The sequence below is a fragment of the Temnothorax americanus genome, unplaced genomic scaffold, assembly GCF_048541705.1.
Source record: "Temnothorax americanus isolate GAGA-0224 unplaced genomic scaffold, ASM4854170v1 Scaffold1, whole genome shotgun sequence".
Taxonomy (NCBI): Eukaryota; Metazoa; Arthropoda; class Insecta; order Hymenoptera; family Formicidae; genus Temnothorax; species Temnothorax americanus.
The window spans coordinates 2693369-2709672 of record NW_027509230.1 but is presented as its reverse complement, the minus strand read 5'-3'; the positions used below and the strand labels follow the sequence as shown (position 1 = coordinate 2709672).

The 16304-nt window shown below is 37.8% G+C and overlaps 1 protein-coding gene across 6 annotated transcripts in view; it reads right to left on the bottom strand.

Annotated features, from left to right (window-relative positions):
• The window catches only part of Dpr12 (defective proboscis extension response 12), a 252612-nt gene that overhangs the window by 97370 nt on the left and 138938 nt on the right, over positions 1 to 16304 (bottom strand). The window lies entirely within an intron of this gene.

Genomic DNA, 16304 nt, shown 5'->3' with positions numbered 1-16304 from the left:
CTTGTTATTAAATTTTTTAGGAAGACGACCTGTGCACCCGCGCGCTTCGCTCATTTCTTTCGATGTAAATCACCGGGGAAATGCGCTGTACGAGTTATGGAGCATTTTGCACATCGCCATAACGACGTCGTGCGGCATTATTTGAACAGCATGTACGAAGCCGAATATAATACGTATATCCCAACAAGTTTACGGCAAATAGAAAAAATATTGTTATCAAGTATGCGTGGCATTGTATATCTATTACTTGTAATTTAATGTGCGGTCTGAAACGACAGCGTAAAATTTGATTTTTACATTTATAGTTCTGATCCTCGCTGGGTCACTGCTTTGCATGTTTTTTATTTTAGAAAAAAAAAAACTGCATAGCGTGGTTTTATTTACTTGATCGCGTTACATGGCGCATATATCCGCGATATCGAAAGCGCGGTAACGGTAATATTTTGACTGCGAGATCTTCCACATCGTTTGAATAATTTAAGTGCACGCTTCGCCACACTGCTTTTCGACAAATGAAATTCCCGGTATTTGTGACGCAGCCGAAAGAGCGAAAGACGCGAAAGAATTTTTTTTCCCCTCGCGTATGCGCGCGCTTTGTTAAAATTTTCACGGATACGACCTATTTCCGGGCAGCGCAGGTGATTTAGAATGTTTGCCCTCGACAGCAGATTACGATTCAAGGAGACTGCGCCGCTGGTGTGGCAAGCTCGAATGCCTGCTTCTCGTCCTGACCTCATTTGAATAATCCATGGATACGTAACGGACGTACATGCCTTTTACGCCGTGCGAACGCGTTCGCATAAAAAAAAGGAAGAAAAGGAAAAAAGATGCGCGTGGCGGGGTGCATACGCGATACGCTCACCGAAAACGCGACCGTCCGCGTCGCATTCGCAAAACTTTATTCATGTTACCCTATCTTTCAACACTCATGGCTTTACGCTCGTACATATAAAAAAAAGACAATTTACGAGTTTAGTTTCTACTGGAAAGGAGATATTTTTTATCGAATATAAAATGTGTATCTATTTTTTTTTCATTATTTTAAAAGAAAAGAAGAAAAATCACGAGATATATAAATATTACATCATCTTTTAAAAGACATACATATTCAAATAATGCATATTATATTCTACTTTACCATTATTTTTATCTCACACATCTCACATATCATTCGTATATCGTACATATTTAATTTTGATTCAAATTTGATTAAATCCTATATTCACTTTATAGAACTAAAAAAATCGGATTTGTTTCCTTAAATAGAAAAAATTTGAAAGTTTTATGGGTCAAATTGACCGAGTGATTCATCTATCGACATTTTCGACAAGTGCTCTTAAATTAGAAATTAGATCTTTGACAAGTCCTAAAATTAAGAAATCAAATAATTACTGTGTAAAATGAGTAATTATTCAGACTTCTAAAAACGTATAACGCTAAAAAATAATAGATTTATCTATTGACAGAAAAACCTATAAAAAGCATCAAACTTCAAAATACGGATCTCTTTATTTAAATCTTATAATAAGCACAGCTCCACAGCTCCACAGCTAAGCTATACTTTTTAGTTTGATAATGTGAATACAAACGTATGTACATACATACAAAGTGTACAAAACATGTACTTAATCTAAATGTTTGATTACTTATATATATATATATATATATATATATATATATATAGAGAGAGAGAGAGAGAGAGAGAGAATCGAGTAATTAAAAACAAAGCTAACTGACTTAACTATACTAGCAAGATTCAAACAATATATCAATATTTATGTTTAGTAAAAGTTAACATGTGTCTCTTAGACCTTTCCCAAACAGTTTCACCGATCATCTCAGATATTAGCCTTTTATTATTTGTCCTGAATTATTAATATGTGTTATGTACAGCTAATATATAAAAAATTTAATATCTATAATAACATTTAAAAACATAGAGACCTTATAAATTTCAATATAATATTTAACGTATGTCTTTTATAAACGTTATAATCATTCGAGTTAAATAATTTGAATAAGTTTATATCGAGGTTTGTTAATTCAAATATCCTGTCACATTTATTTGTTATTTAATATATTCAATGATTGAGAGAGAGAGAGAGATAGATATTCTCATATGCAAGTGTTATACGGAATTTAAATAGTAATTGTGTTTAAACATATACCATTTTAAGAAATGTGAATAATAAGGGTCACGATTCAAATGATCAAATAACATGCATGACTGCCATGCAATATGATTTTGTAATTCTAATTACATTAGTATAGTTTTTGGATTTTTTAATCACACTATGTATATATGCAGTGTCTTTATCTGTCACTGCTAAATGTAATAAAAATATAAGAAATATCTTTTTTATTTCTGCTCCTTTTTTATTTTGTGTTACGCGCATTCTTTCGTTGCTGTTGATATAAAACCGAAAAACTATTATCGTAAAACAGTAACAATGCGACGTAAAATCGCTGCTTTATCAAGCGCATTCGACGAAGTGCGCGCGGAATAAGATGTGGCACTGTGGCAAATATAACATTAATTCACGAAAACAGGTATGTTGCACGAAGGAAAGTTCAGCTCACGTGATCCGCGCGAGGAAGGTATCCACGTTATTATACCACCCTCACGCGTGGGTCTCCCTTTCACCGAGAATTCGATTCCGGCCGTAGAAAAGTTCGACATTCTAAACGCCTCCACATCTCGATTCTATCTTGCATGTAGGTGTGGCGGCAAATCGAGTTCTGGGTTCTGGAAGCCCGAAAGTAGCGAGCGCATGTTTGGCCGCTACTCGTATTCATCAAAGTATCCAAGCGAAACTGAAATACGGGAGGGGGCTTCCACGGACGCCAAATTCCGAAAAGTCCTTTAACCGCTCGTAAAAAGAAATGGCAAATAAACGGAAAATTTAATCTCTGAACACATAAAGTTAGGCGAAGTTAAACGGAAACTTCGTTAAACGCGTTATTTAATGAGAGGCGGGAAAAATTTATTTCCGAGAAAAATATATGGGCAACGTCGTCAGTAAATTAAAGTCCGAAACTGTTATTTTCTTTGTAAACACAAACATACACATATATACACACCCACACACGCACGTAGTCGCGGCAATCTGACGCTAATCTCATTCTAAACAACATACGGTGTTTATTTACGGACTTCCACGTTATTCTGCATATCGTGTCGGTTACTCAATTTCGCGTGCATTGAATGTTGCACCTGTTTCACGATAACGAAGTTTCAACACTTTATTTAAACCAGAAGCGAATTATTTAGATCGAAGCATCGGGTACTCGCTGCTGCGAGTTTCCGCCGATGCCAACGTTCCGTTGTCTAATTTAATGCTAGCAAACATCATTGTGTGCGGCATAATGAATGAAAATAATTAATTACAACGCTACGCTAATGCAGAGTGCGCGATTGTTGCAAACTCCGTGTTCTACATCCATCATGTAATAATCCCCGCGGTAAATTATCAGGTAAATTGTGAAATACAGATCAGTGTATGTGTGTGTATGTGTGTTAAGCATTGGGGAATTCACTTTTAGTTTGAGCACTTCAAAGATTTCAGACGATGAAAACTAGCTCCACAGCCGCGTTATCAATCCTCGCTGGATAGAAATCTTTCCATTAACTAGCACGAATCTAGCGTACGAAACGGTTTTACCACGGTTTACCGTTCGCTGGTTAGTTGGATGCTGCATCCCGTTTCCCGTGGCGTAATGGACATTTTTTAAAAACAAATCTCTAAAATCGTTTCTAAAAACAACAGAATCCTTATATACACATAAAAAAGTGTTTTTCGATATTTGCAATAGAAAATGATTTAGATTTTGATATTTTACTTCAGTATAGTAATTAAATCAAAATAGGTCAATTTAGTTACTCAACTGAGAATATTTACGTAGTTCACTTGTAAGAGATATTTTATTTATTTCAAACATTCTGTTTCGTTGTTCTAGTTTCTAGTATATTATGTAATGAATTAAATAATAAAATTATTAAATAAGATTTAATTAATTATATATGGCAAATTCGAATATTTTAAAAATCTTAAAAACCACACCAGAAATACTAGAATAACTAATAATATAGTTAGAACAGCAAGTAGACAAATGTCTCTACACTTGCAGTGGTATAATAAAAAATTTACAAAAAAAAGAGTGAAAGATCGGCAGTAGATTCCTATTTTATTTGTGCCCATTGTATAATATTGCGCGCGATTTGACTTGTCAGTCGGTTATCCATGTTTGAAAGCATAATAGAGGCCTCTAGAAAACAAAGGGATGCACGTTCTGCTATGGTAAAAGGGGTAAGTGGGCCGCGCGCGCGGATGCATATACGCAGACAGAATCGGAGCGCCCAAATGCGCGAATTCCTGAAAAACACGTTCGCTCGGCTGCGGACAAAGGATCCGTGCGCGTGTGGCTGAGCGCTTCACGGGCACGCTTTGTGTGTCCTCACGCTTATTTTATCGAACGTGTAATTTAGCCCTGCTGACTCCGTGCACGCACACCTCTCTCTCTCTCTCTCTCTCTCTCTCTCTCTCTCTCTCTCTAGGCGCGAAAGCCAAACTTGGCTTGTTAGTGTTCGGTCGATTTTGGCCATGTCGCCCCAACAAAAATGAAGCATAGAATATCGCCCAAAACCTAACCAATATTCAAGCTCGGAAAAAAGCCTTATATATTCCGAAAATAAAAAATGGCCAAAGAATGAGAAATAAAGACAGAAATATTGGCTCAATCTCGGAAAAGTCTGCGCTTGGTTTTTTCATCATCAAGATTACATCCGCGCGGGTCGGAATTCAAAATATCGGAGTCCGCTTCGTGATAGCCTCATCCCTGCTCGTTAGGAAATCAATAAACGATTTCATGCATCTGATGACAGAACACTTTTTTTTTACTTCCGTTTTATGTCGTTCGATCGGCTACGTTCCATCGATGTCAACGAAGACGACGAGCGAAGCAAAGAAGGTTGAACGAGAAAAAGAAAAAAAAAGCTGGGAAAGAAAGAAAGAGAGAAAGAGAAAGATTGAGCGTGAAGGTGCAACGAAAGTAAAAATAGCAAATTGGGGAACGAAACGGGAGGAAGAAAGATAAGGCGAAGGGGTTAATCCCGTCAATCGAGAGTATACGAAAGCGACGGGTAGAGCGAGGACGTGAAAGGGTTGCGAACGGAAGTGAGAGAGGTAAAGCGACGGAACTTCAGAACCGGCAAGGAGGAGCTGTATGTATAACAGCAACCAAAATGCTAGCCTGCATCAGGGCATTACGTCTGCCTATCCGCCGCCTTAAACGTGTAGCCTGGCGCCACCACCTGCATACATACATGTAGTTTGCATAGAAATGGCACACGTCATCCCGCAACGCGGTGGGTCTTTGCTTTATAAGGCAGCGCGCTCCGCGCAGATTACTATTCACCAGCTCTCTCGGCTCCATCCTGGCTATGAGGTGACCGTCGAGTATCCGACAGACGGTGTATTCTTCGAGGCCATCCACAGGCCGCTCTCTCGACCTGGCCCCATCCTTTACGTTTCGGTCGTCCGCGGCGACGGGTGATTTTCGGAGCGATGTGTTCCGCGTCGTATTCCCGTCACGCGACGTCGCTCAGGTGTTTCGATTTTTCATTATTCGGCTTGCGCGATTGCAATACGATTGAACTTCTGGATGGATGGCTAGAAATTAGGACGCGTCGCGAGATTCCGGTCTCGAGATAACAACGAGTATTTGTCTGACAACTAATGAGGAATTGATTGGAACAATAAGCTCATCAGAGCGTCAGCTTGATTAAGTTGACTTTTTTAAATTAGCGATAAAATCTTTTTTTTTGTCAACGGAAAATGTTTGAGAAATAATGCATTATATTATATGTCTGTAAATTGCAAATTTGTTCATAGTTCAGTATAAAAAATAATTTTAATAATTTTGGAAAAATAATTCCAATAAAATAATTTATTTTAATAAGCTAAATAATAAAATTAACTATATTTTTAAAATTTGAAACATAATCGTTGGGGTATTTCGTTTTCTTCCTCCTTTCATTTCATTCAATATTAAATGCGAAATATCAAGCTAATATAGGAATCTTTGAAGAACTATATTTGCTTCAGTTGTAATCCGATACATTCCGCGACGTATAAAATATGTAGACGTGACAACGCACTTGATATTTTCTCAGTTCTTCTCTTCTTCGGTCCAAAGGTGCGACGAATAAGATAGCGAAGAAAAATGCGACGTTCTTGAAGCATACGGCGTACGAAAAAGACCCGTCTGTAGAAGACGCGGTGTATACGTGTCTGTGTTTTTCATTCGCCCACGCGATTGCGTTGGAGGATGAATGAGGCATATAAAACACACAGTAGATACGGGCTGTTCTGGTCAGACTAAGTGGAAGTGATTTACCACCGTCGCAAACCAATAAATTAGACAATTTTTGAAATTGTGACTGACGATAACGGTTCTTCCGGGTAAATTTAGAATATCAAAGCCGTTATTTTAAGACCCGTATTACTTTCCCTCTTCGAATAAGCTGGCTCCCGCTTTGCACATTATGCAAGCTTTTAGCTCAGAATTTTTGCAATAGCTTGGGTCTGACGACTTTTAACATTTTTACACATTAGTTCGAATATAATATCCAGTAATACCGTATTTAAAATAGATAAATTATTTAAAAATAGATATAAATGTTTATGACGAGAAAAGTTGGCTTGTTGACTAATACTTAAACAATCCTAAGTGAAGAACGAGAATTCGCGCGGAATATATACGCACTTTAGAAAGTACTTTTCGACAACGTTTTCTACTTATGGAAGAAAAGTATATTTATCTTCGAACGGAAATTTTAAACAAAGACTTTAGTGGTGACTTGCGTTCAAGTTTCAACGACGCGGTAGTTTGCTCGAGTGTGTAAATGTATACATCACAAATCGATGAGTGTCCTATATAATGTATTTTCTTACGTGACAAATTCATTGTCTGGTAGAACAGTAATGTTTTCGACAATGTGCATACAACATTTTAATGAACTAAACGTAACGTAATGTATGCGAATGAAAACCTTTGGCCATTGAATTGGTAATACATGCTAATGAATTTTCTTCGACCTGTACTCCGCTCGAGAAAAATCACCAATTGAGGTAAATTGTCTCGTCGTCCCACGAGCGCGAGATTTTTTCCCCGTTACCACAATCGACGTAGAAACTTGGTGATTAAGACATGTCGCCGTTGTCCGCTGGCACAATTATTTCGCTTGTCAATGTAAACGGAAAAAGAAGGAAAAGAATTCACTATAAAACTGGACAATGTTCGTTTCACTTGTAAATTTGATGAATTCAAATATACCGCATTTGTATGACGAATTTTATCGCTTTGTCACGTATACAATTACAATATTGTCTTGCCGTTGTATATTCTCTCATCGCACAATACGTCTATAAATATTTTGAGCGTACGTATTCCTCGAAACTTCCTTTTTATTTTTTTTTAGAGAAGAAATAATCACTTGTTATCCTATTTTATCAAAATTTGCTCTTAAAATCATTTCTCTAAAGATTAATACATAGATAAGATTACTGAATTATGTTATAAGCATGTAATGTGATCTTAATTTAAATAAAAATTATATTACACGCATATACATCAATTGCTTAAGTTCTTTGTTATTTTCTCTTAATCAACTCTAACAATATATTTTTTCATTAAAAGTAAATAAGTAGAGGAGAGTCTAATACGTAAAAAATTGAAAAAATTCTCGAGAAAATATCGTCTATTTTAAACGATATAAAAATAAACTACCGCTTCAATTGCTGGATATTATTTTGGTTGTCTATTGTCTCGCAAGTATATCTGCTATTATTTAATAATTAATATCGCTTCACTTTCTTATCGACATAAGTGAACGTTCATTAATGCCGTGGCGCATGGATTGCAAAGCAATCGTGCCGTCGGATAACCGCAACAATGTGCGCGCGGGCGTATTATTCGGTCCTTTCGTTATGCGGTTGTGCCATCATCGTCTCTGCGGCACGTACAACTGGCTTTTATACATCGGATAATCCTACGGATAAGCTATCAACCCTTATGCTGGAAAGTAGAAGAGTCAAAGCTAATAAAGCTGAATGCTTTCACTTGGCTGTGAGATTACAACGGTGTGGAAATAAATGCAAAGTAAAATGTATCAACAATGAAACAAAATCATCGCAATTTAAAAACTTCGCCTTGCGTTTAATTTATATATTGTAAGACTATACTCGTATTATATTTTCTCATTATCCTTAAAAATAAAAGTATGCATAGGTATATGTCTTCTTTGCCTATAGTTGCAATAAATTTTATCTTGTTAACATATTTGTTGCGTTTGACATATCAGTAAATGTTAAACTAGTACAAGATTTAAATATTTCTTTACTAGAACTAAAATAATGGAGTAAAATAAAAGACCTTTACTAATAGATTTCTCGCTATTAATTGATATTGTGCTTGAAATAACGATTGAGATAAAAGTTACAAAGCTGATTAAAGTGGAAACCTCGTAGTATAAGCATGTAATGCAATCCTTATTTATAGAGGTTATTGTTAAATAGTTTCCATAGTTTACGAAGGAAGGTTGATCTTTTAGTTACGGTCGTCAGGCATGAAACTAATACGAGAAGACAACGCAAGCGTTCAGCCACGAGTATTCATTCCGCAATCCGCAACTATATACATGCATGCGAAATACAAATTGCATCCTTGTAACAAATGTCGCGATAATCCTATCTCTTTTACTCTCGTTCTCCTTCGACATGTCAACGGCAGTATAAGTATATCGCGTGACACGCGAACGATGATTTGCCGCGAATGACGTTAATTAAGCGGCCACACCGGCTCGCGAATAGGTACAATTATCGCGACGAATAACGAGACAGCAATTGAGGCGCGATAATGTAACGATGTTTCGCTTACGCGGGGCCAGAATTGTTTTACGATGCGTATTGCGATTGACGAACGCTCTTTTAATATCTCGCTGGTGAGCGACAGCGCGCTTCGGGGAGAGAGGCGCGGAGTAAACTCGGAAAAAACCGGTGAAATGGATGGATAAGCGTTCACCAGTTATGTGGAAATTAAATTCCCCGCGTGTGAATTATCGCCCGCGCCCGGCTGGGCTACCCAATTTTTCAAGTATCACGTTTTTCACACGACAAGCGTGTAAATAACGGCTCCTATTTATCCTACGGCGAATCGAAATCAACGAATGGAAATTCGTATCGTTTGCACGGTGTAATTCCGTGAACGGAGATACATATAAGTAATAACAGCCGAGAGCATTTAAATGTGTTTGAGTTGTGGTAGTGCAAAGAAGATTTATCGAGCATTTATTACTTTATCGTATTTAAAATAACAAAAGGTTTTATTAATTTCTCCATTGTATGTATATCAATAAAGCTTGGATGTTTCAACTCGAGCGGCGGTGTGCACGAAAGATTTATCGAGTAGTTTTACTTTTCACTTTATGCAGCAGCAATTTCGATAATTTCTCAATTTGACGTACGAGATTCGACATTTCGCTGTTGCTTCATCAAGATTACATTATCAAATTAGTAATGCTTTTCAATTTAAAATAAGTGCAGCATTTCTCTGATGCTATCATCGCGTCGTCACTTAATGATAATGTGAAAAACGTTATTAAATTCGTCAACTGCGCTTCAGATTTAATCAGGAATTTTTCCAACGGACTGACGATCTTTCTCTGTCCGACTTAGCATAAGTAGACGACGTAGCGTGATCCATTAGACGTTAAAAGTAATGAATAGTAATGAGATCTGGCTAAATAAGCTGTAGAAAGGCAGACAACGGCGACTCAAGCAATGCGATTTCACATTACCTACATGCATCTTCTTGACTCTACCGTCATGATTCAGAAAATAAAGTCTCAAAATTTAAATTTAACTTTAACAGATTAACATTCAGTTAGAAAACACTATACGTATATTAAATATTATGTTAATTTATAAAATAATTTATAAAACTTCGTCAATTATTTCTTCTTGCATCCCTGATTAAAAAACAGAATTATAAGAAGAAAGAATTAACCAGGCAATAAAAATGCTTTTGAGAAAATAGATTGATGTTAGCACATGTTTTAATGTGCTGCACCGATGTATTGCACACCATGGGAAATATCGCAGTACACGAAACTGTATGTATTTATTAGGGTGGGTAAAAAAACTTGCGGTGTTTCTCCGGACGACATTCTGAAAAAGACTTCGACATGGCGACGCGAAACTTCATCGAGACTTCGCCGGGACGGGCGAGCACGAACACAGGAGCAAAGGGAAGACGGTACAGAATTATACGAACGAGTGGAATGAGAGGAATTTGAAGGCGAGAAAGATGAAGTCCAGAGTTAGAGCGAGTTAAAGTACGGAATATACAAGGGTATGAAAAAAGAAGTATAGATACGGAAAAAACCCAAGAATAGCGTGAAGAAGAGAAGAGAACAAGAGAGGGAGAAGAGTTGTCTCTGTTCGAAAGAAAGATGGCGGAGAGATAGCGGACGAGAAAGAGCGGAGAGGGGAAAGAAGAGCACACGAGATATACGTAAGGTAAGAGGAAAGAGGAAGATGTGCGCGGGCGATGGTTGAGGGAACAGAGCACGAGGAGCACTTGAGACTGAACTTTGTGCGCTTTTGAATGCGAGGCATAAGCTACCTGTCTTTTGTTTTCGCGAAACAATGCGGGAGCTTACACAAGGTCGGGGGAGAGTGACGGGAGGGTCGCAGAGCGGACTCTTTTTTTCTGCTTCGCCTAGTTCAGCCGGATGGGCTTGTATTCTTTTCCCACGAGCCCTCGAGTATTCCCGATGCGCGCGGCCACTTTTCAAAAGCAGGACGCACAAGCCACAATTCTTGCGCGATCAGAGAGCTCTTTTCGAAAGTCACCTTCTTACATCGAGTAACTTCCATGTTACGCCGCATGTCCATCGTAAACGAAACTCTACTTACTCTACGTTACATTAATACGTTTTAAGCTGAAATTGCACAAAGTTTTGCTGAAAATAAATTTCTTTTTTCAATATATAATAAATTCGTCACTATAGTCATTTTGTTCATTTGATTTTACTTGAGTTGATATTCTTGTTAGGTCTAAAAGTTTCGTCCTTTCTTGTTTCTCTTTGTAATAGTCTTTTAAATTTGTTTCTAACTTCTCAAATTTCCGCTGGGACTCTGCAAAAATAAATGTAAGTAAAATATTTACGATTTTATTTCAGGCGAAACAAGTTAGAATGTATATAATGTTAGCGATCGATCAGGTAACTTCTGTTAAATTATGTCATATGTTTTAATTTATTCACGTGATAAATATATAAGAACGTTAAAATATGACTATAATATACATTAAAATAACCTCGTGTATATTAATAAATTATAAGTTTTACTTCGTCACTTTGAATTATAAAAATCAGTTCAAGATTTATAAGAAGATACAGTATAAAATTGTCGGAGACATAATATACCTATGTCGATGATCATTAACGTCTCTTAAGATACCCTCTTGACATCATTACGCGCAAAGATAGATAACCGAAATAACAAGCATGAAGACGAAACAAAGTGTTTAGAAGGGCCGTTTATGCGAAGCGTATGCTTACCGACGCTTTAATTGGGATAACAACTCGCATCAAACGTCGACGGGGCTTTGCGTTGTCAGGAAGCGCGATAAATACGAGCAGTGAAATGCTCGTGATTACGTAGTCGAATGATGCCGGCCGGTTCTCCGTCACAAGCGACCATCAAATCCTCTTTCAGACGGTAAAGTAGTAAATCCTCTTTAATAACGTGTATACGCGTGCGCTCGTCGTGGCGGCTAGCTTCGAAGGAACATGGCCAACGAAAATGGGCATAGTCTTGCCGGGATGTATAATTACGTTCACGTAATTGCGGTCGCTTCCGGTCTACGAAAAAGCATTTCCTCTTTCCTCTCTCGTTTGGGACGGCAATTGTGTTTACAACAAGCAGCGAATGCATACAACGGAGGTCATATGTGCCAATTAATAATTCTAACGAAGTTCTCCAACGTGAGGTAAACGTATGGAAAAAAATGAAGATGACATGAGCTATTACTTTTACATTTTTTTAAAATTAATACAGCGAAAATGATGATAAAAATCTGAACTGTTCGTTGATAATAAAATTAAGAGAGTTAACAAATACTAAAAATAATTTTCCAATTTAATCATACTATAATTTAAACAATAATAGTGAGTTGAAATTCTATACATCAATAGCATCGCGTCATTTACATGGCGCGTACTAAATGTATTTTATGGAATTTTAAATTTAATAAAAAAAACATTTCACCTGGTCGTCCCCGACTACGTTGCATAAAAGTTTGAATTTCAAGTTGAATTTACTTAACGGTTGTGCGTGCTGTTCGTGAATCCAGTTTTTCCTATCAATAGGCAGCTAGATTTTGTATTTTATTTTGGGATATGTGCGTATCTAGGATGAAAGAAAAAATTCAAAAAAAGATTTTTCGTGTCTGATGGGCGTCGTTACCGAGGCAATCCACGAATCGATATACCAAGCGTATGCTCGTTTCACAGGTAGGATTTAGGTACACATTCGGTATTTTGAAGTCTAAATACGGTAGACGGGAAATACGTGGAATGGAATACAAATAGATTAAACATGCTCATTGTCTCCGTGCATGAACGACGCTATTTGTGCTTGTGAGCAGTCCTTGAAGAGAAATCAAAGAAATTTTAATCTTAACTTTCGCAATATGTACAGTGCAAATACGATTTACATCTTAATGTAAACTGTAAAAAAGTGTGCAAGTAGAAACTTGCACATTGCTTCCTCATAGAGGAAGCTTTGTTTTGTTTTGTTGAGGAAGCCACGAAAACAAAGCTTCCTCTATGAGGAAGCAAAAGACAGATTTAGATTAGCTTTGCTATTTTACGCGAGTGTATGTGCTTTTACAGTTTAAAGAAATGAAATCTGAAACGCTATAAAAGTTATAAATATTGCATGATAATAATATATCGTCTCTTTTATGCTAAAACCATGAATGTGCTTATACCACAACTATAAATGTGCTTTTATGACGACTAAAGAGGAGGAGGGGGCAATAAAAAATTATTTTATAGTTAAACTCTGAAGTAAAAACAGATATCTGCAAGAAAATTTAAAAAATGTTGATACCTAGAAGAATTATCTGAAATATTGTAAATTTCTCAAATTGATCGAATCGCGCACATTCATGGTATATTGGCATAAGGGGGAACGATATAAAAGATGATTAAATTAAAAAGTTATTATTACATATGTTCAAAATGTATCTAATCGATATAGGTACGGTTTCAATAAAAATAAAACAGTATAATTAACAGGAAAATCCTATTAGGCCAATCAATATTACCTTTATCCGGTGTATCTATCTTCTTATACACACATTTTCACAAGTATCGTACTTCACACAATTCACAGTACGTTGCATTAGAGCGATATATCATGATAATAATATTTTTTTCTAGATACTTATACAGAGCGAGCTTTAGAAAGTTCAGGGTCGTGATTAGTCCGGTGAGAACAAAATCTCTAGGGACACCATTGTGCCTCACACCTAAAGAACGTAACTATAGCGGGGACAGGATAAACGATGGAGCACCGCAATAAATCATACCAGCATTTTTCAATATCGGGCGACCGTGTTGACTGAGCTTAAGGCGGAGCGTCCTATATACTTGCATTTTCGCCATCTCGGTTTCCGCGTGACACGCGACGTAAAAGATACTCCGAGGATGTAAATATACTGTGACATCGCAGTTTCGATATATCGCGCGATGGCTTTATTTCGGTATTACCAGACTCGCTCATTTATCTTGCGATAAAAGTTGGTACGCTATGCCAACATACAGAAGAAAATATTCGAGAGATATATTATTTCGATATATTACTCTTTGAGCAAAGAAAAATCTCGAAAAATGTAAAACGCTTCCGTGCTCCAAGATTTGACGCGCGCGCGTACTGCTCTTCGATTATAATAACAATAAAGCGCACAATATATACATGAAGTGTAATCTTAAAGTAGCGCCATTTACGACACACGATATACCATGGCAAAAACGTTCCACGTGCATAATCGCTTTAGAGGTCTGGCCTTCGGGAGCGTATTTTTCCGTGGAATGTGAAAAATGTATGCGCCCTGCAAAATCCGTGCCCCGATTTAAAATCCGATTCTGGTATAAAAGCATATTTGTGAATATTCAAGCCGCGCGTTACGATAAGTAACCGTGCGTGTCTTTCATGTGCGTCCAGGATGTCGCCCGCTTATTCGACTGACAGAGGGAAGAAAGAAACGTTTGCTTAGAACGGCTGCCGCGATATTCCCTGGACTTTAGCGAAGAAATTGGTCCCCTAAGATCGTCGTTTCTTCGGCCGTGCGTTACATACCGAGTTTACGATTATAACCATCGGCTATCAGGACTCCATCCTAAGCTCGGGGATTCCGCCACCCGAGGTAGCCAGGGTAACTGCTGGACCCAACCGGCGACGTTATTAAGCCGGTCAATATACGCGCGGCCGTTATACGGTACGCCATATTTCGCTTTTACCGTATACAATATACCAGGAGCCATTGTGTGTGTGTGTGTGTGCCGACGGTACAGAGAAAGAATTCACGATAGCGGTCAGCGCGCGTTGAGCTACACGTCACGGCCAGATTATTGTGCAGGCGGCTAAAAAGCGTGGCGCGCTCGCGTAAATGAAATTGCAAAACGCGTAATTTTATTTGTCCCCGATGCCGAATTATCACGCTGCAAATAGACCGATATTGCGATGTCAATGTACAGTGTCACGGGACGTTGCAGAATTGCTAATTGGATGGCGCGGCGATAAAGTTAACGAAATGTACGTGCGAAATGTGATTGTGAGCTGTGAAAGAAGTTGTCAAGTTTTAGTAATTCCTACATAGACCCCCCTTTGCCCTCGATACAGAAAGCACGGTAATAACAATTTTCCTTATATATATTTAAACGAAAAATATGTTTTTAACGATAGTTGCGAAATTCGTTGTACATGCTCTGAGAGAGAATAATCCGGTACGTGCAAAGATAACGAGATTTTTCGCGTGGGTTAACACGAAGTTGTAAACACATCCACAGGTAAATATTATATTCCTCCGTATAACCACTTGCTATCCAGCGCAAAAACATATTTTCCTTTGGAATTTTATACGGAAACTTGGGTAATTGGGGTAAAGCCCTAGCGTCCTATCGCTCATATTTCGCGGGAAATCTGGCCGCGTCTACGACAAAACGAGCTACAAATTGCATCGCCTTCCTTAGATCGTTGATTTACAACTCAACGAACTACATATGCGATTCTCTGAATTACCTACTACGTGCGATTATGGAGGAACCTGTAAGTGTACGCGACTATAAAATTCCACCCGTGGGGATTATGACTGCGATCTTCTCTCGGCACGAAATCACAAACCGTAGATATTACGATAAATAATCCGGAAGAAAATTTATTTTACCGTATCTTCTTATACGATCGATTTTATAGACAGCAAATAAACCGGTCTCGAAGATCGGATCAGCATCTGGTTGAGCGCCATCGAATCTCCAGGAAGAACGTTTCCGCGAAGAAAGGAGTTTACGATATAAGCTATTTATATATATACGACGCTCTTTTATAAAGATAGCAAAACATGTTACATATACTTATTTGTCGAGTAATAAACTAGTGCAAATATATCTCTCGTTTATACAAGATATTTTATTTCACCGCAAGAATCGCGCATCAACAGTTCTCGATAATTGAAGCTTGTTATATAAATAATTAATAATAAATGCAATTTAGCAAAAGAATTCAATTGACATTGTTGATCAACCTGACCATTGGCTGATGTATCCATTTTGTATCCATTGAACGATTCACGTAACGTATGTGTTCGGTAAATGTTTGTTAAGTCAAAACAAATAACGCATCTTTCTCGCAATCGTACGTGGTAACGCTTATATAAATAAAATTCGTCACGTGAGAGCACGACACGTTTGCGTTCGTCGAATATTCGGCGAATAAACACATTATGTCCGGTGTGCCAGGTTTTGATCATCTATTCTTGGCTAACGCTGATCGCAAGTGTCAGCATCGTTTGGAATCCATTTGAGATAAGCCTGTTTAAGATAGGATAAGTGCGGGCTAAATTCGTCATGCTGTGACGGGGGAGTCGTTCGGGGAAGCCGACGTCGTAAATCCATCCGCGCTCGCTCACTTGCATCGCCGTGGATTTTTTCGGCATTACGACCGACGTATATTTTA